The sequence below is a fragment of the Xiphias gladius genome, chromosome 8 (genome assembly GCF_016859285.1).
Source record: "Xiphias gladius isolate SHS-SW01 ecotype Sanya breed wild chromosome 8, ASM1685928v1, whole genome shotgun sequence".
Classification (NCBI taxonomy): domain Eukaryota; kingdom Metazoa; phylum Chordata; class Actinopteri; order Istiophoriformes; family Xiphiidae; genus Xiphias; species Xiphias gladius.
In genome coordinates, this window is record NC_053407.1 from 13311935 (window position 1) to 13331852 (window position 19918).

General features: G+C 40.5%; 1 protein-coding gene across 12 annotated transcripts in view; it reads left to right on the plus strand.

Annotated features, from left to right (window-relative positions):
- The window catches only part of LOC120793157 (zinc finger protein 469), a 186662-nt gene that overhangs the window by 14267 nt on the left and 152477 nt on the right, over positions 1-19918 (plus strand). For 3 of the 12 annotated variants that reach the window (XR_005707949.1, XR_005707948.1, XR_005707947.1), the window contains exon 3: positions 8933-9470. The exons of 5 other annotated variants lie outside the window; for them this stretch is intronic. The gene's annotated coding sequence lies outside the window, so the exon portion shown is untranslated. Of the gene's footprint in view, positions 1-8932; positions 9471-10876; positions 11985-19918 lie in introns of those variants that run through there. 4 more of the 12 variants (XR_005707953.1, XR_005707951.1, XR_005707952.1 and 1 more) reach the window with 2 other exon arrangements.

Consider the following 19918-nt stretch of genomic DNA (forward strand, 5'->3'; position numbering starts at 1 on the left):
ACTTCTCTAAGTCCACCACTGATCCCAATGATCCACTTCTCCATTGTTGATCCAGATGTTACAAACAACTGTTGCTTCACCATAAATTGATATTCTATTTCCAGCAAAGCTTCAGATCTATGAGGAAGTAATAGCATGATGGGGTATTAGCAGCTAACTATGAGTGTTTGGAACATACTGAGCAAATGAATCAAGGGTGAAGGAGAGGATTATGCTGCATGAATCCTATTACTTACTTTTGCTGGACACAACACAAAAAACTGTGGAGCTACATAATTGGGATTATTTTTATGGCATAAAATTGGCAAAACAATGTTCACAAAGGATATCTGAGAAGAATAGTAACATTAATTTCAGGCCAGCTAGCTTTGAGGCTAATAAGGGCTTGATTCTCTCAACAAATCTTGTCAACAGAAATTTGGTTGATTTGATTTTCCATCTGACAGCTCTATAGCTGTAGAGAAACAGTCAGCATGCGAGAGTCCTTTACCACTAATGTACTTTAAGAACAAAACTGCATTAAATTTCCACAGTTTATTTACAATACATAGTGCTGACTGCTGCATATACCAACACACACGTTTCCCATTTTTAAAATTCCACCCAACCGTTCTGAATATCCAGATGTTGAACTTTTTCTCCAATTTCAAAATGGCAACATTCATGTGTGGTTGGGAGGACAATACACTAGCCTCGAAGGTTTTGTTATTGTGTCAATGAATGCAAAAACTATTATGCTTCAGCATATGCACTGGAAGCGTATCAAATGCAATTCGTATCAGATCAAGGTCAAAAGGCTGGAAATACGCACACTTATTCAAGTTGGGCTTTTACTATCCATAAAGTTGTTTGATACTTCTTTAAGATAAGGCGGTATTAGTGAACAGGAAAATTTATTTCTGATCACCATGGTTTATTTACAAATCATCATAAACAAAGGGCTAAGGAGAGAGGGTATATGCTCAGAATTAGCCAAGAATATAAGATTTATTGTGCAGAAGGTGATGTGAGTCTTTTAGGAAAGATTAATCTTCAGCCCATGACGGGGAGAGCAATGTATCTCCCAGTACTGGGAGACGTTCTCTCTAGATTTTACCACTTATGAACATTTAACTGAGATACTGTTAAAAAGCACTATAGCTGTGCATCTTGCTCGTCTTACTCTTGAAGACTCATAATTTTGGTTAAGGAATACAAGCTTACTGTACTCTGACTCTGCTGTTTGGCTCAGCACAACTTACTAGGAAATTCAAGTTGCTCAGAATGTGCCACAGGGATTTTTGGGAAGGTTCTTTTGGATTTTATCAGCAGACAGCTGCACACGCTCTCAGCACAGCCCCACAGCTCTCTTGAGTGCTCTTTACAGTAGAAACTGGTAAGCTGAGGAGCCACTGGAGGAGAACATTGCTGGTCATATACCGTATATTCAACATTGGTGGTCTATGATACCACGTCCAGCCACTAAGGGGCAGTGATATAGTAGTGGTGATGTGCTGAAATTGTTTATATAAATGAATATCTAGACTGATTATGATCGACTTCTAGGTAATATTATATGTTAGCTGTTATACATGTTTTAAAAACACCAATAACATGTTGAGGCTGTATAATTCTGTATTCTGTATTTGGAAACAATTGATATGACCTCATCGGTAATGGATCTTTTGTTGAACTTCACCTTTGAATCCAATTTTATGTTTGGCCCTGCTTTTGTGCTAATCAATCTGAATCTCTAAATTGCTACCAGGGGGATGTGCCCCTCTTCTCAGATTGCAGGTAAATACATAATTGATGAGATTAACATGGAGGAAATCCAAAGAATATGAACACCAGGCTCCAGATCTCAGGATCTGCTTCCTTCAGACCTCAAGGTCTCTCTCACACAGTTTAATGAACACAGTATTAACACAATACCCAGCTATGAGTTAAACATTATGAGTTATGAGTTTCTTATTTGACTTGATAATCCTTATAGATTTTTATTTTTCTTTGCGCAAAAGATGATGCTTTGTGTTATGGACCTAGAAGTGGGAAGTTTGCCATTTTACAGGGTTGTACAGTGAGTTGTCATATGTTTATCAAATTTCCTTGGAAAAAAGGAGCTGTGCAAAGCAATTTCCTAGGAATTCTCGAATTAAGGGTTTCCCTAAAGTGAGTTGCCATGCATCAAGGAATTCCCTGAACTGTGTTACTCAGTAGAATAAGATAAGATATGTCATTAACAATAAAATAAGGGAAAACACTTACAGTCCCTTCAATAGTGTGTTATCTCCTTAGTTTTCGTTATTGATGAACAGAATTAAATTAAGCTTGAGTTAGGAAAAATCCTAAGGATACTCTGTTTCAGTATTTCTATTATTTAGATAATGCTTTTATATTTATATTGCAAAACATGTTTTTTTCTTTAATCCTATTCCTGAAAATCCAAGCAAAAGGAGGCCAAACTGGACCATTCAGTCAACCGACATTTCAATAACTACGCTAAAGACGCCAAAAACAACCATGGTTTGGACTCCAATTAAGCATTGATTTACCTGAACTGCAGCTGCGAGATCATAGCATCTTTACAGAGTCAGTCAACCTTTGTCCAGTCTGGTATATTTGTGAATTGTTTCTGTGTGTTGAGATTTTGTCAGCCATGCACAGTGATAATAATGTTAATGACAGCACTGCCAGACAGGAGGCAGAGCTTTGAATGCTGCGGTGTGGTCTTTAAAGGGCCACTGTATTTTAGAAGCAAGTTTCACTTCTCTTTCTCAATGGATCATTACCCCAATGTGTACAGTGAGTTATGAGCTGCGTTACAAATGCTGGGAGCAGTTCCTGTCTGGGGGCTGACAACCACCCACTGATTGCCACTATTTGTCTATGTGCACGTGCGTTTGTGTGTGTTGTATGCGTGCATGGGTTTGACAAAATGGGAGTGGGACTGTTCCCAAAAAGGTTTGTTAAAGCCAATATGAGAATGCCTCTTTCAGTCTGTCTGAGGACGGGTGAGTCTTTTCCTATTTGCATGTGTGATACCTGTGTCCTCTGGGGTGTAGAGTTTCACTCCTGGTAAATGGGTACAGTAATGTTTCACTCTGCTGGGTGCTGATGGATTGTATTTTAAATGGAGCAACATGAACTCTAAAACCAAATGGCGTTGAGTGTATCATTGAAATGACACCACACACACACTTCCAGGCCACTAATGGACCTGATTTTGGACCTGATCTTAAGTGTTAAAGAGAAAAGTGACCAAAGGTTTAGTAAAGACCTGCTAAAGGCAGCACCGTTGTGTTTTCTTAGAATTGTCGTGCTAATGTGTTTAGCTTTGTGTCTTTTGTGTGGAGATTTGCTCCGTCCTGCTTATCTTGGGCGAGGTTGAACATGATGTTGTTTGGACAGGTCTGTGTTGTACTCTAGCCATGATGAATCTCTGCGCGCATCAGCTTACATCATCCACTTACAGACTACTGTTGAGACTACAGTATATTAGCCTGTTACTGATGCATATCTCTTTCCGTGCGCATGTGTTTGCATGTATTTATAGACATACACTTAAATGTGTATAGTGTTTTTGGAAACGAGTCATCACTGGATAAGTTTGCCTGTGCAGGTGTTTTTACTGTAAACAGTTTGCATTGGGTACATGGAAAAAACACATTCCAGAGATTCATTTTGTATATGAAAGTGTGCATGAATGCACTACATGCCTTTCTAGGTCAGTGCAAACAGAGATGTGTGTGCTCTCATAAGGAAAGGAAATGGCAGGTGTTCGGAGAGCTTGTATTAAAATGTTTTGCATAGTTATATTTGCATGTGCTTGCTGCCTCTTGTCTCTCCCTCTTCATATGTGTGTGTCTGTGTATTTGTGTATGTGGACCACCCAAAGCCTTTGAGGTCATAACAATAACAGGTCCACTTCCTTCCAGTGATATGGCAGTGGTTCCATCTGAGGTGCTGCAGACGGGATAGACGCTATCAGTCCATATCACAGCAACAGCAGCCCCTCTGTTTAGTGGACTTGTCACAGCTGTGTAGAAGGGTATATCCCCTCCCAGTGCCATTATCTAAATTTGCAGAATCTCAAATATACTGTCACAGCCCTATACAGTATTTAGTGCTAGACTGATGTTCTTGAATAGCATAGCTCAGTGTGTTAATCCATATTCCAAAGTGCAAGTTTGATTTTGCAATTAATCATTTTCATCTAAGGCCTCCCTTGCAAAAAGTGGTGCATTGAAAGCTCTTGTCTTACTGTTTAAGGTTGTTTCTCTACTTTTTTGCCTCTCAACTTCTGCGTAAACAAATTCCTCTGGTTAGACAGCATTTTCGTTTTTGTTATTCTTTATTTTGTGATTCTCCTCCTCCTTGGGAGCGAAAATACACTGTGGTAATTAATATGATAATATGTGTGGTGGCATAATTTTTTCCAGGCATCACAGTGAGCCATGTTGAATTGAGGTCTGAGTGAGGTTTCAGCTGGAAACACTGAGGAAAGGCCTAGTACAGTATGTCTCTGTCAGTGCTTGGCCAGTTAAAGAAAGGAAATAATATTTGTTTTTTGGAGAGAAGAACGCTTTGCCCACAGCCAGAACTATTCTTATTTGCGCAGACAACTGAGTGAAAATGTAGCTCTGTTCACCGCAGTGTAGTGTTTGCTCTGTGTGGAGCAGCATATGTTTAAAACAGTGTTTCAGTTCACCTTCAGCACCACGCCAATTCTGCTTTTCTCATGAAGCTGGAAAAACAACACAACATTCCAACACACGTTGTATGGGAAGCTCAGAAACTGTACTGTAGCTTCAGCTTGATGATTTATTGCACCTCAGAGTTTAACCTCAGGAATCAAGTGTGCTAATGCTTTTGATCAAAAGCACAGAACTACTTAATGTATACTTTGAAATGTTGTCTTCAGATTACTCTCAATTTCAGATTACTCAAATGGGTTTCTCAACACTCCAACCCTTATAGGCTGTTTAAGTGTGAGGATTTATGATGTGAAATGACAGTGGAGCACTCACCTGTGGTTAAACTGGGTTCAGTATACTACTCAGATGCCCATGACTGCCAGTCCCCCAGTCTGTCTAGACAGGATAAACACCAGCCTTTATAGACCTGCAGACTGATGATCACTGATGATTGGGTTTGAGGTATATGAGAGGCCAGATCAGTTAAAATGATTGACAGCTATTGGCAGTGTGTGTTTGTTGGGGGGTTGTGGTGTAGGATCTGGAGCAATGGCTTAATCACTTTAAGGCTGATGTACAGCGCATTCAGTGAGTAGAATGAAAGGGACCTGCCTGCACAAGCTGTTATGAAATGATCAACACAAATACTGTTCGTAAATGTCAGGTGGACGGGGATACAGTGATACAAAAGGCATTTATCTCTGCAGTTCTTTTGGGTTATGAGAAGAACCTTTCCCAAAGCCAATAATAATATCCGTAAAACAGCTGATGAATCATACTGGTTTGGAGGCAAATAAGAAAGGGCCTGAGACGTTCCCGGGGGAAGTGTTGGTTTTGATTTGCTCCGAGATCCCCAGATCCCATGTCTCCTTGCTGTGCTTGGTGTGGCTGCTGTACAAATTTGGTGCAAACTGGGGATGGTGATGGTATTTATTCTTTATATGCTTTGCTTTTGCAGTTGCTATGAGCTCTGGCGGGGGCTGGTTCCCCTGGGACACCGTGGAAACCCCTTCACAACAATGGCACTGGATAACAGGCACACATACTATCATAATTAGATAGATACAGACACACACACACACACACAGACACACACACTCAAATACTCACAAATGTTGTTTTATCCATCCACAGTAGTTTCTCTCAACAGAAGTTATGCATTTCTTTATATTATTGCCTACAGAGAAATTTGAGTCGTGATATTGCACAGACATCAGCTTTTTAAGAATAACAGCATGAGTTGCCCTGTCTGCATTATGAATGCCACCACTTGCATATCCATCTTGAGAGAGAGGGCTTTAATGGCCAGTGACTGGAATCTCTCTGCTGCCAATTCAAGCAAGATGCTGAAACACAAAACTGGTCCTTGCAATGTGCTGTTAGAATGAGATCTATTTTGTATTATCTGTATGCACCACTCTATCTCAAGCTGTTCCCTTCATCAGTGGTTAAAATGAATGTAGCATGAGTGTGCAACTACTTCTTTTTACTTACTCGTTTAGGTGCGCATGCATAATATTCACCGTTTGAAGGTCTTAGTTGCAATACTACTGTTTAGTGTGTTGATGGAAAAAAAAACAAAACTTTTAAAGAATGACTAAGCAAATAGAACACATCCTGGCAACGGGAGAACGTGCCAGGAGAATGCTTTGGTGAATGGCCAAGACTGCGCCATAGTGAGCCAGTGAGTAAGCAATAGCTCTGAGATCAGTATCAGAGTTTAACCACATTCCCGAAGGCATTCAAAACTCTTTTGCACCTACATACAACTTTAGGGTGTACTAAACTGCCTATGTCTCACTACAGTCATGCTTTTAAGGAACTAAATCTTTCCAAATCTTTGTGGAAAGATCTATCAGAGTTCAGGATCAGTTTCAGAGAAATCTCCTTTCCTGTCTCCTTTTCCCTTGTGGAGCTTTGTGTGCCAACCTCACTCTCAGTTAGACTGATGGGAAGAGGAAGTGAGAGGTGAATGAGTCTGTGAAAGAGAGAGTGGGGGCATTTCTTCTATACTTGGAATAGCAGTCTTAAGTTAGCACATTAAAGTGACAGAGATATTTGTGTGATTTTTCTTCAGCTGAGGGTTGGCAGGTTCATTGCACATTGCTGTTCTGCCTACAGTGGGGCCTGTAGGGCTTGGTGTTGGCAGCATTTACAGCTTCTTAATGTTGCTTGGCATAAACAGTCAAACCACAGGTTTGCCTCAGGTTAATGAGATTACCCTGACAGTTGTATTCACAAGAACAGTGAGGGCAGAATTAGGGATTCGAGGATTGACATACTGTACATACCTTCAAATTTACATCTATGCTTAACAAACTGAACCTACACATCTTTACCAGTTAAAATTTATGTAACATCATGTGGGGTTTAGTTGTAAATCCTGTTTTTCTTTTCTTTTGTTTCCTGCATCAAATTGAAAATTCCTTCTGTTCATTGGTGTACTGCACAGGACTGAGCAATACATCTTTTGTCCACAAGGGGGTAGACATTCAGCACACATGTAGAGCTTTCTTCACTAACAAAGCCTTATATCAGTTTCAGCAAGTGACCAGGACACACAAAAAATCGTATCTGATTGTGTTTTAGCCAACTGTGTCTTCTTGCTTTGTTTTGGTTTCACTCCTTCATGAACTCCTTAAAAGTCAAATGCACACTCATACCCCTCAATAACTGCACTTCAGCACAACAAAGCATCACTGAGAGGACTTGAAACTCAAGAGGACCCAGTCGTTATCTGTAAGGACCTGGTTATTACCCCATCAGTGTCTAGTTATAGTTGTTATTTCCTCAATAGGTCCAACTCTAAACTTTTAAGTAACAGTCAGACAGGCCATGCTTCTGATTATATATTCATTAAAAAAATGAGATTTATAAATGTCTTTAAAAATAGATTAGAAAATAAGTATGCTTGATATATATAAATATATTAATTATGTCAGCTCACCTTGAGGAGGCAGGTGTATCATTGTCAAAGTCTACGATCAAGAGATGCCTTCATGAATGTAAATACAGAGGCTTTCCAAATTGTGCAAACCACTGGTAACACTCAATAACAGAAAGGCCAGATTAGATTTAGCCCGAAACCCTCCAAAAAAAGACCTGCCCAGCTCTGGAACTAGATTCTTTGGACAGAAGAAACAAAGATTAACTTGTATCAGAATGATGGGAAGAGAAGAGTATGGAGAAGGAAAGGAACGGCTCATGATCAAGAGCATACCACGTCATTTTTCAAACATGGGGGGGGGGGAGTGTTATGACATGGGCATGTACGGCTTCCCATGGAACTGGGTCACTGGTGTTTATTGATGATGTGACTGCTGATAAAAGTAGCAGGATGAATTCTGAAATATGTAGGGCTATACTACCTGCTCAGATTGAGCCAAATGCTGTAAAACTGACAGGACGGTGCTTCACAGTACAGAAGGATAATGACCCAAAACATACTGTGAAAGGAACACAAGAGCTTCTCAAGGCAAAGAAATGGAAGATTCTTCAATGGCCAAGTCAGTCACTTGATCTCAACCCAATTGAGCTTTCACTTACTGAAGACAAAACTGAGGGCAGAAAGCCCCATATACAAGCAGCAACTGAAGGCTGCTGCAGTAAAGACCTGGCAAAGCATCTCAAAGGGGGAAACTCAGCATTTGGTGATGTTCATGGGTTCTAGGCTTCAGGCAGTCATTGAATTTTCATCCAAGTATTAAAAATAATCCTAATATTTATAATTATGTTGGTTTGTTCAATTACTTTTGAGACTCTTAAAATGAGGGCCTATTTATAGAAATGGCTGAAATTCCTAAACAGTTAATGCAATATATATGTCAAACCCCTTGAATTAAAGCTGAAAGTCTACACTTCATCACATCTTGGTGGCTTTGTTTAAAATCCATTATGGGGGTTTACAGAGACAAAATGATGAAAATTATGTCACTGTCCAAATACTTATGAACCTAACTGTATGTTGTTTATGCCATTATATGAACACAAGCTGTGTTGTAATTGGGAAATAGTGGTAAATAATTTAAAATAAATGAGTGAGTCTTAGTAGAAGAATGTATTTAAGTTTGAGCAGTGGTTTGTGTTTAATGTCGTTCTTAATGGGAGTCACGGTAACGTGCACACACAAATGCACACAAACACATCAAAAAGATTTAATGGACTCTACATACAGTATATGTCATATTAGTTTTGTATAAACTGCTGTAGGCCAAGTGAATGTCATGTCAAATATCTTCTGTGTCTGTGTTGTACAGGTGCACGGGATTCCTGATTTAGGGATGTGTCTGTAGATATGAGGCCCTGCACTTCGTCCTCACTCAGCCTGATTCTCACACTCCTCAAACATATTCAGATGCACTGCGCTGCTTCTCTCCATTTCTCTACCCAATTGCTTATGTCTCCTCTGGGATCCCATCACACCACTTCAGTCAAATATATCTCTGCATTGTGTATAATCCCGAAACGTTTTTGTCCTACTGTTTCTGGAACCACTGTTCTTCTGTTGTCCCTTACTGTCAGTCCATTGTCACACTTCCCAACTTTGACTCTCAAGGGAAATCTGTTGGCTTGTATTGGCAGGATTCAAGCTTTTGCTGGCAAGATGGCTGTGTACTGGCAGTATACTGGACTATGAGTTCAAACAAGGGACATTTCCGGCGGTATGTTATGGTGGCCTTTTTTAATCTCTTAAAATCAGTGGCTAAGGAGATGGACAGACAAAGGCCAGATTTAGCAGCTTTCAGTTAAGATGAAAACTGCAAACCACCTACTGCCCCCATGATCCTGCTCAACACCCACTGCTACAACTATAATGATTATCATTATTATTAGTATTATATTTAGTTTTATTGGTATTAATATTCACCCTGTTATTATAATGATTAGTTTTATTAGTAGTCTCATTATTATTATACATCTTTATGTGGTACCTGTACAGTGCTATGTTCTCTTTCCTCCCCCCTCCCCCGGTCTAGACCTGCTCTATATGAAAAGTGCCCTGAGATAACCCCTGTTATGATTTGACACTATATAAATAAAACTGAATTGAATTGAGCTGAATAAAAATTGCTTCTGTTCTCCAGTAAGGCTCTGCACCGATACAGTTGAAAATAAATATTTCCTGTGTATTTTTTGCCCCATCTATCATACAGTGTCACTCTTAAAAGGGGCCTCTATTGTTTTTCAGGTGACCTGCTTTGACCTTTCTCTTATGACATCATTTCATCAAATTTCAAATGGTTCACTCGAGGAATGTGCTCACTTTAAAAACACACTGTGGAATTTGTGCTACCAGGCCACTGGATTTGCTGATTTCATACCCCCTGAATCAAATGCCATTATAGTTGATGAAAGATACAAATCGGTGCTTCATACTTGTTTGAGACTGCATTTTTACCATAAAGACCCACTGGTATGTTTGTAATAAGCTTAATCAGTCTTCATTTGTGTTTGAACTTGCTGAACTCCATTTTCAGATTCAAGCTCCACTGATTCACACATCAGAAAACCTGGACAAGTGCCATTCCTAATTCACTCAGCTTTTCCATTCATGGTCCCCATTTTAAGCAGCTTTTCTAACATGATCTCAGTTAGGTATAAAAACAGTCCTTTTTTACGTTAACATCTGGAATTTGACAGGCTGCTCACTACCCTTCAGAAATGCAGATTAGTGGAGTGTATATTTTTAGAGATAATGGGGTGTGGTGCACTCATCTGTCCATGACTATCTGTTGTTTTCCTGTCAGTGCTGGAACAGCACAGATGTTGTGGCATGTATATGATCATACATCAGCATATTCTCCTCTTTACTGATAGCTGGGGTTTCACAGTCATAGCATCTCTGACCCTGACTGTGTTTATTAAAGCACTTGCATATGCAGCTGCCGTGAAGGTCACCAGTGAACACAAGGTATGTTAAACCACTCAGAGAGCAAAAGGGAAGGGACATTTTGAGGGAGTGGGGAGTTTAAAAGAAGACAAAAAAAGTGAGAAAGTGCATGAGAAAGAAAACATAAATCAAGAATAGCGAGAATGACCTGCTGGTTGAGGTCAAAATGAAAGAGAATGACCATTTGTGATTATTGGTTGTCTAACGATAAAATATTGGACATATTTGAGAGTGGACTGCAGTGGGTAGATCGTCTACTATGTTTGTTTTGGAGCGTTAAAGGAAGAATACCTTCTCTGTTCTCCTACAGATGGAATTTGGAGTCAGGCTGGTGCCAGGCAGGAAGATCCAATCATTCCATTGTTATCTTGGAGAATGATGGTGATGTAGTTGTCCTTGAAGACAGAAAGGGGGACTGAGTGCACCTGGGCAAGAGTCTGCAGCTACAATAGTCCCGCGGCTCCCAATGTTTTTAACAAATATTCCAGGAGCAATATGACAGCGAGTTATGTAAGAGGTAGAGGTAGAGGTAGCCTTAAGGGATATATATCTGCTAGAGCAAAAATGTTCATGCCATAATGCTGAGGGCGGGTGGGAGAGTGAGTGCAGTATTTTTGTAAATGTCAGATATTAACGATGCCTGAAATGAAAAATCATACCGGATGATTTTTTTTACATGAAGCCGAGCAAGGGAAATGGAGAGAAAAGAGAAAAAGACCAATACAGATGACATAAGATTGAACAGGGACATTAATATGTGAGAGGGACTACTGTGGACTGGAGGACTGTGTTTGCTTATGTAACTGCTGAGCATTAAAGTGGCAATATCGAAGATTTCAGTCCTGGTTGCTTTGGTGACACCTGTAGTTACTGATGATAACCGCAAATGCGGTTTAAACTATTGTTGTTTTAATAAAGAAGCTGGGACATATTTGGCCTTTTTCCGTCATTCTGTGAGCAACTGTGATCTGATTTTATGCTGCACATGGCATGAGTCTGCGAACAGCAGGGCACAGTGAAAGGAGGTGGTTTAACTCTGTGAGGAATTGGCGGGGTGCAGCCTATCACCTGCAGCTCTTCATCTAACGGCTCACTGTGGCTGCTCCTGACTGTTCCATTATTCCCTGCAATATTTCAAACTTATCCACTGTCCTGAAATGCGCAAAATATCATTTGTCTTGTTGTTTAGATGCATTTTTGATGAACGATAGCGGTAAGTGCTAAGCTCACTGACAAACGCATTGCATTTCCTCTGACTGCTTCATAATAAAAGTCAACTTGTGTGTCGCCAGTAAACTTATTTTAATGTGAAGGTGCAGTATTAGCAGCAGTAACTTAATTCAGCGTTTTTTCCAGAAATGTTGCCACAGACAGCCAGTTCATAATACTGCAAATATATGAATATTGCAGTACTTTCATCAGTGGGCCATAGGCTCAATCACTATCATGTTACCTAATTTGGCGATAGACATTGACTTAAAAGATATTTATTTAAAATGAAAATCTTCGAGATTGCCACTTTAATGTGCTAATCTATTTATCCATCATTCATATAAAGATTTGGTCAGCCACTCAGGTCTCTTCTGTAGTCTTGATAGTCAGGGGTAAATGCCTTGGCACATTGGTGTTGAGTTATGAAAGGGACTCATGGAAAGTGTCATTTAAGTCGGCACTGCTTGCCTCCCCTCTCCAGCTGGGGGAAATGCTCATGCATATAAATATCCATGTATGAAATTAAATTGTGAAATGCTGTATCAGTTTCCGTTTTTGGTGTTGTTCTTTCCTTCAGTCTCGGGCACAAGTCGAGCTAAGACTGCCAGCCGCCTCCCTTACCAGTCATAACTGATGAGGGAGTTATGACAGATTAATAAACCATCTGTAATGTTACCCCCACCAAACCCACAATCTATCAACTCATGCCAGTTCTTACTCTTGGTTAGTCTTAAAACAGTGACAGCTCTTTAATAGTATTCTTTTGACATGGATGCAAGTCCGGATGTGCAGACAGTGTTGCCACATGTAAGGACCCAATGGGGATAAACTGGTCAAAGTGATAGTCATCGAAAACTTTAGTTAATATTTTATGTGAACCCCATCTTGTCACAAATTAATAACATGCTCAATAAATATGAGGTCAGAGCAGTTGTGTGCCACATGTATTTACTATGCACATGTACATATTCAGCAGACATACAAATAAAGGCTGTGTCTGTCACCACATGAATGCAATAAACACTATGTGTCTGCCTCCAATTCTATTCTATGATACAGATCCAAACTGAGGCCCCATTCATTAACAGCTCTGTGCTGGAATTGTTCACAGGCCCAAATTAAGCTCAGAGGTTTAACTTTTCGCCTAAAAAATGAAAATTCCCAAGTGTAAGTGAGGGTGGAGGAAGGAACCAAACTGCACACTAGTGAAGGACCCTGCTGACAAGTCTCAGTATACTGTATGTTTGGAGACAGTTTTGCGCACTGACCTGGCTCAGGCCAGTGTAATCTGGATTACTGTCAGCATGGTCTTTGTTGTTGTGGATGGTGAAACTCAGCAACTTCACGTGTGGTAAAATAATACTGAGCAGAGGGCTGTCCTCAGGGACCCATTAACTGAGGTAGCAGCAGAATGAGATCAGTGATATTTAATAGCGCACACATGCATGTGCATATTTGTGGGTGTTTACCTTGCATGTGTCTCCCTATTGACAGTGTGTGGAACATGACCAAACATCTCAGGTTTCTATGCTGAGAGAGTTTTATTTCAAAACATACTGTGTGTGCATCCCTGGTTAACTCTCTTTCTCTGTACGTGTGTGTACTTGCACAGCCGCTGCTCTGTGTACACCAGTGATATAAGCGTATATTCATGAATGAGTTTTTTATCGCTGGTATCAGTAGTTGGTAACAGTTACAGTAACAGCCTGTGGTAAAATAATAGGTGCAGTGGAAAATGAGGACTTGTACTATCAAAGCCAGGATGTGTTTTTATTTGCTGATGTTTTTCAATTCCATCATATCTGCTCCAAATGAAGCACTCGTATCTGTTACAGACCTGCTATATCCATTCCAGCTTTCAGCTCGTAATCACAGGTAGTTTTATGACACAGGGTTTGTGTACTGACTGTTTTATTGCAAAGATACTGTATGTACAGTACAGTATGTACCTTTCTCTGTTGGACTATAAGATGTGTCAGTATTAATTTAGAATAACTTTCATTGTATGTTAACACTTATATGCTGACAATAATATTTCATTAAACTGGTGAAGGCAGTTCCTACAAAAGAAATGTATGTTTTCTGAGGTGGATGTTTTCATTATGAATGCACTTAAAAGATTGTAAAGGCTTAAAAATAATCTTTGTATGATGTGTGCTATACTGTGTTTTGTCCATATGTGTCTTTGATGTGTGTGCTTATGTATGTGTGTGTGTGTAAGAGAGACAGTGATGATGGGCTTTTGGTGACATATCTAAACAGAGCTGACATTAGGGCCCCAGCAGTCATCAGAGGTGCATCTCTCAGACACGCTGAAGTGTCAGCCTTTGAAGATTATGACACGCAATGTAATAACATGGATCTTTCTCCTTGTTGTTATTACAGTTTTGTTTAGAGTATTGGGGCTCTGCATATGGAAGCTATTAACCTCAGGGCTTAGGAGTACATAGAGAGAAAGGAGGCTGGAGACCATTTATGCATTTTGCCCTGGGGCTTGTTTTTCCCTGAAGCCCCCTGTCTTCTCCTGGAGGAGAGGAAAGCCTGGTTTCCTTTTGAGGCAAACCATAAAGAGTGTAAAACCTTGCCCACAAGAGGTTATGTGTAGCCTTAAAAGAAAATGCCACTTAAAAGTCAGTGAAAAGCGGTTGCAGTAGGGTAGGGTTATTTTATGAATTTCAAAGCTCTGTCCTTTGCATTATTCCCGGAACTAAATTAGACTGCTGACCCTCCAACAAGATAACTTCAACCCACAGAGGAGCTAAGTCCAGTGCTATCTGTCACTTTCTGTGAATATCATCTGTCCATCTCCAGCTGGACTTCTCACTTAAATTGATATCCAGCTTTGCCATGATGGAACATCAACCATCTCTTGCCTTTCGGTTAAGAACCATCCACCCTTTCTTCCTTGCCGATCCTGGGATGATCCATCCAGCTCAGTGTGGCTGCTGGAATCAGTGGTCCAGACTCACTGAGCCTGTAAAGAAGAGGACGGTCATAGGAAGCCCATCTGGACTCCATCAGGACTAGGTAAACAGAGCCAGATCCTACATGGAGCAGTCAAGCCAGGCGTTGGCTCCCACCCACCATCACAAAAGACTCAGGCAATGGCTCAAGATACAAAACGATACACACATTGTCATTAACTCAAACCATGTGCAAAAATGCAAATCTGCTCAAAGCTTAATGTGCATACTCTTCCCCCTTGTGCCATTTTGGTTTAGTCCTCTGGTAGAGTGGTGGAGAACAGAGGAATTATAAATCTTCTCCAAGGCCAGGTCAAATGTTTTCCTTCCATATTTTTTGTGATCCATTATTACTGTTTAAATAATGTCTGCTGCTTTACTGGCTTATATTTTTGTGAACGTCCCCCTGCACCTACCACACAGGTGCTAACCCCACTATGCGTCAAGTCAAAAAAGTTTTGTTTCATGTATTCATCAAAAACAGAAAATTACACCCACAGTGTAGTACAAAGGGAGAAGGAAAGATGTTTTTACACTTGAAGTATATTTTGATAAATCTTTTGTGTTTTGTGCCGCTGAGCCCAGACTATAGAATCTGGGAATGACTTAAAAGAGAAAGAAAAAGGCAATGTGAGATCACAGGTAATTTTCATCACTTGCAGACCTGAAGAAGTGAAAAAATGTATAATGTGCTCTTACAGACTCTTAACCTCCTGTGTGTATGTATGAAGTTTGTCTCCACAGTTGATTTAATGCTGCTATTTTGGAATTTCTCTCTTGGGTGTCTCCACCTGGATCTCTGTGTGTCTTATATTGAGCTGTGAGGTTATGTAAAAAGGACGCTGAAGGAGAATGAACTCAGACAGCGTATTTCTACACGTATTCGGATTACACACCTCTTTCTCTTCAAGACTGGCATCACAAAGGCAACAGCCTTTTTCCTTCAGCACTTCATCTCCCAGCAGCTGGTCGGCACTGTGTATTTCTTCTTGCTAGCATATATCAGAGTTGTCCAGCTTTACTTTGGGTTCCAGCATCAACGTTAACTGTTGTGGACCTAACCCGGCCTTGTTGTCACACACTGCAAGGCTGGTTTGTTCCTCTGGCAGTCTGTGAACTCTATACTTCATTACTTTAGTGTTTTATTGACTTGAGATGTTTTTCTCTCTTTCAAATAGAGAGATTAACTGTCCCGGCCTTGCGCTCACTGCACATTTGATCTTTTGTTCTATGTGGTGATCAGCCTTGGAAAGAGGATCAGTGGCCATAAAGAAGCTAACTGCTCTGCGTCCTGTTTCTGGAGAGATTTATTGTAATAATCAGCTTATAAGTGGTCATGGCAAGGGCATGGCAGCTACATATGGAAATACACAAGGGTAATAATGATAATAGGCCTCCTTTATAAACACTGACATACAGCCTAGTCTCTCATTAAAAGGAATAGGAACCCCAGCGTACGTGATTTACACGACATGATCAACGCTTGACAGTTGGAGATGTAGGATGGTTTGTAGAGTAGAAGTTCTCATTTGGAGTAACACTGTTTTTTGGTAAGCTCTTCCCGTGGGAGCCTGTTTCCAGATACTGGAAACAGTTTAGGGTTAGGGGCAGACTGAAGGATAGCTGGCGTCTGTATGTTCCCCTACTACACAGGGTGTTTGAACCCCAAGTCAGACTCAGTATTTTCGTTTAAAACATTCAAAAATTAACTGAGATTATAAACAGACTCTGAAGAAAGTACAGTTTTGACGTTATATCAAAGACGTCTATGTATTGTGTTATAGCGATATCTACTGAAGTTGGCATGCTAACCAGCTAGCCTCAGCCCATCCCAGCTAGTAATACCACTTTGTACCTCAAGAGGTGATAGTGAGTCAGTGTAGCGTCCAGTCTGCCCTCAGTCCAATATGAGAGGATGAAGAAATAGTAACTGAGAGTAGGCTATAAACCTGTGTTGCAGCCATTCCTCCACTCTTTCCTCAAGCTCAGGTCTTGATGCTGCTGCTCTAGCCACTCTCCCTTCTCCCTTGTGTTCCTTGACCTCTCACGGCTCGTACTCTACTCCTGCCACCACTACATCTTCCCTGTCTCCCTAACTGGGTAGACTAAGTGTGCAATTGACATCGTTAGTCTAAAAATAGAAGAAAACAAGAAGAAAACAACCTACCAATTTCATACTCAGATTACAAGGTAAACCTGAATGGAAAACATTATTTTCCAATCTACGCAGGTTTTGCAACATGTCAAAAACTGCACTTTGCTGAGGTTAGATTTGTGACACAACAGGACGCTCTCATGCACACCCTGAATGACAGACACACAAAGAGGGCCAGTAAAAACTTTATTGATTTTTTTTGATGGACCACCGGCCCACCAATGCAGCGGCCCACCTGGACTTGTGCCGGTTTGCTCGATGGTCAGTCCGATTATGGCAAAAGGGAAGGGAAAGGGGGAGGAGGGACCAAAGAGTACATTTCCTCTTTTGTTACGATAGCGGAAAGCATAACCACTACATAAAACTACATTGCTTTCTTCTGGGGTTTGTGTGTTTTAAAACTATCTTTGATGGTGTTCAAATCATGTATGACTGTGGTGGTTGCAACGCTATCACCAGACAGTAATGTCAATATTGGGCAAGTCTGCAAAACCCTGAAAACATTTTTTTTGAACATCCCAATGCCAACGTTTTTAAATTTCTCACTTTCTCTTTTATCTGTGCATGGCATCTATAGCAGGGTTGAGGTTAGGGAAATACACTACATTTATGGTTCGGGTAAGGCAACATAACATGGTGCAAATCTCGGTCTGCATGCATGAAAGTCAGACGTGCTGCACACCCTTACTTTCTGCCTCAGTACATAAAGGCCACAATCCCGTACATTTATATGGTTATTTTGCTGATAGTCCTTACTTGCCCTGTCTTTACCCACAGCAGGAAAGATGGATGCTAACTTAAAAAAGATCTATATTCAAGACCTGCTTCATCTCCCAATGGAATGCAGGTTTTTACATTAAGACAGGAATTTGAAAGGAGTGCTGACAATCTAGATTATGAGTATATGAAAGGTGAAAAGTGTGGAAGAGACAAGGAAACAGAGGGAATGAGTGTAAGAGAGATGTTGTCTAGCTGTGGATGTGTGCATATATCCATATGTCTGTATTTAATTGCGGTGTGCTTTGCGGATTCCATTACCTTTTAGCAGGGAGAGCTTTCTGTTGCTCATAAACACCATGTGTCTGTCTTCCCTGTGTAAATGGGAAATGTTTATTAGATCTTGTCTGTCGAAAATAAAGACTGCACCCCAAGTAGGTCCGTCATTATTTGAAATGGACCAAAATGGAGTCTGCCAGCATTACTGTTCACAAGCATGTAAAAGTTCACTGCTGCTCTGGGGCAGTCTATACTATACCTGATGAAAGATATACACACTGCTGGATGTTTTTCAGTCTGGCGAGGTTGATTATTGTTTTTTACAAGGAGCAGATGCATTGGCTGGGATTGTGTTTGGTCCAGCTTCAAGGCAGTTTCAAATAGGATTTGCCTGATTTTGGACACGGAGTCGTATGTTTCACATGTACCTTCAGTTAACTCGACCTAAAAATGGGTCATTTTATGACCCTTTAGACCAACTAAAAGGTACTGAGATAGCAGGGAAAACAGAGGTAGTAAAAAATAAACCTTTTCTGGAGACCTCTTAACCACCACAGACAAAGTGTGACATTTATAAAGAAATATGGATCAAAGATCAATAATTATCTTGGGAGAGTGATGTATTGTTAAGCCTTATTACAGAGCAAGAACTAACAGACATTTAAATTTCATCAGAAAAGGAGTATGGCTTTATTGATTCTTTTTTTTTTTTTTTTTTTTTTAAACCCATTTTAAATAATTACTTGCTTCATCTTAGCAGCAGGTAAACCTCTTCTATATATGTCAAAAGTGATAAGTGCTGGAAACCCACCCCATAATTTGAGCACATAAGTCATCTTAAGTGCACCATAAGCCTCAATCCCTCACCACATTCCTGTGCCACCCAGACTCCAAATTACTGTAAACTAAACCAAAGCCACACCATGGCAACGGAAGGGTGTCAATTTGGACAGGAAAGAATTTATTTGAACGTGACTAGAGTTTCTCTGGCTCAGCTCCCTGGTGGGGATGTGGAGAGGGTCTGTCTCTGGTTACTCTGTCCCTTGACGTATATGCCACATGCACCCCAAACAATAGCCGATTCATCCATGTGTCTGTCTGTCTGTCTGCAGCAGCAGCCAGGGGAGGCCGCCAGGAATGAAAAACACCTAAACCCTCCCCTAAGTGAAAATACATACAGTACATGCGCAGATAAAACACTTACAATCACGCATTAAAAGAGAGATATATACATATATACTTAACAGAGAGCTGCAAAATTAGTATTGAATGACCAGAAAAAAAGGCATTAACATAAAGCATGTGACTAATGATTTGGAGAGGATACTGAGTCTATTAGTATCCTATTCTAGGAATATACCATACCCTTAGATCTGGGAATTCAGCGATCTGATCCACCACAATTGATTTTGGTGTATACTTGGTATTAATATACTGACCCTATTAAGTAAAGCGGGTATCAGCTAGACAAGACCTATTCAAAAATAATTAAAATGATGGGGTGCCCCAGTGGCTCAGGGGTTAAAGCACCGACCATGAAGTGCGACGTCCTTGGTCTGCGTTCCACTGGGGACCTGTATCATTCTATCTCCATCTCTCTCTCCTCATTTCCTGTCATCTCCCCTACTGTCCACTGTCGATAAAGGCATTAAAATGACCAAAATGAATTACATACAGTGAGATACACAGATTTTAAATTTGGTAAAAACAACAGTGAAAAAAAACCAAACTCTGGTATCGAATTGATCATTGGTATCAACAGATACCCCGAGTTGAGGTAGTGGCATCGAGAGAGAGAAAGCTGGATTGATGCATCCCTACTTACATTTATATGAATATCACCTAAAGTCTCCCTCTGAGTACCTGGTATGACCTTAGCTGACTGATTCTTATCTGTCTCATATTTCTGTGTCTCAGAAATGTCTGTGAGGCCCTGCGATGGAGCTGTGACCCAAAATGTCATGCCCTTCAAACAGGGAAACCAGCTATGTTTGTTTTTTCTTCTCCACAGCCTGCTAGCATGAGA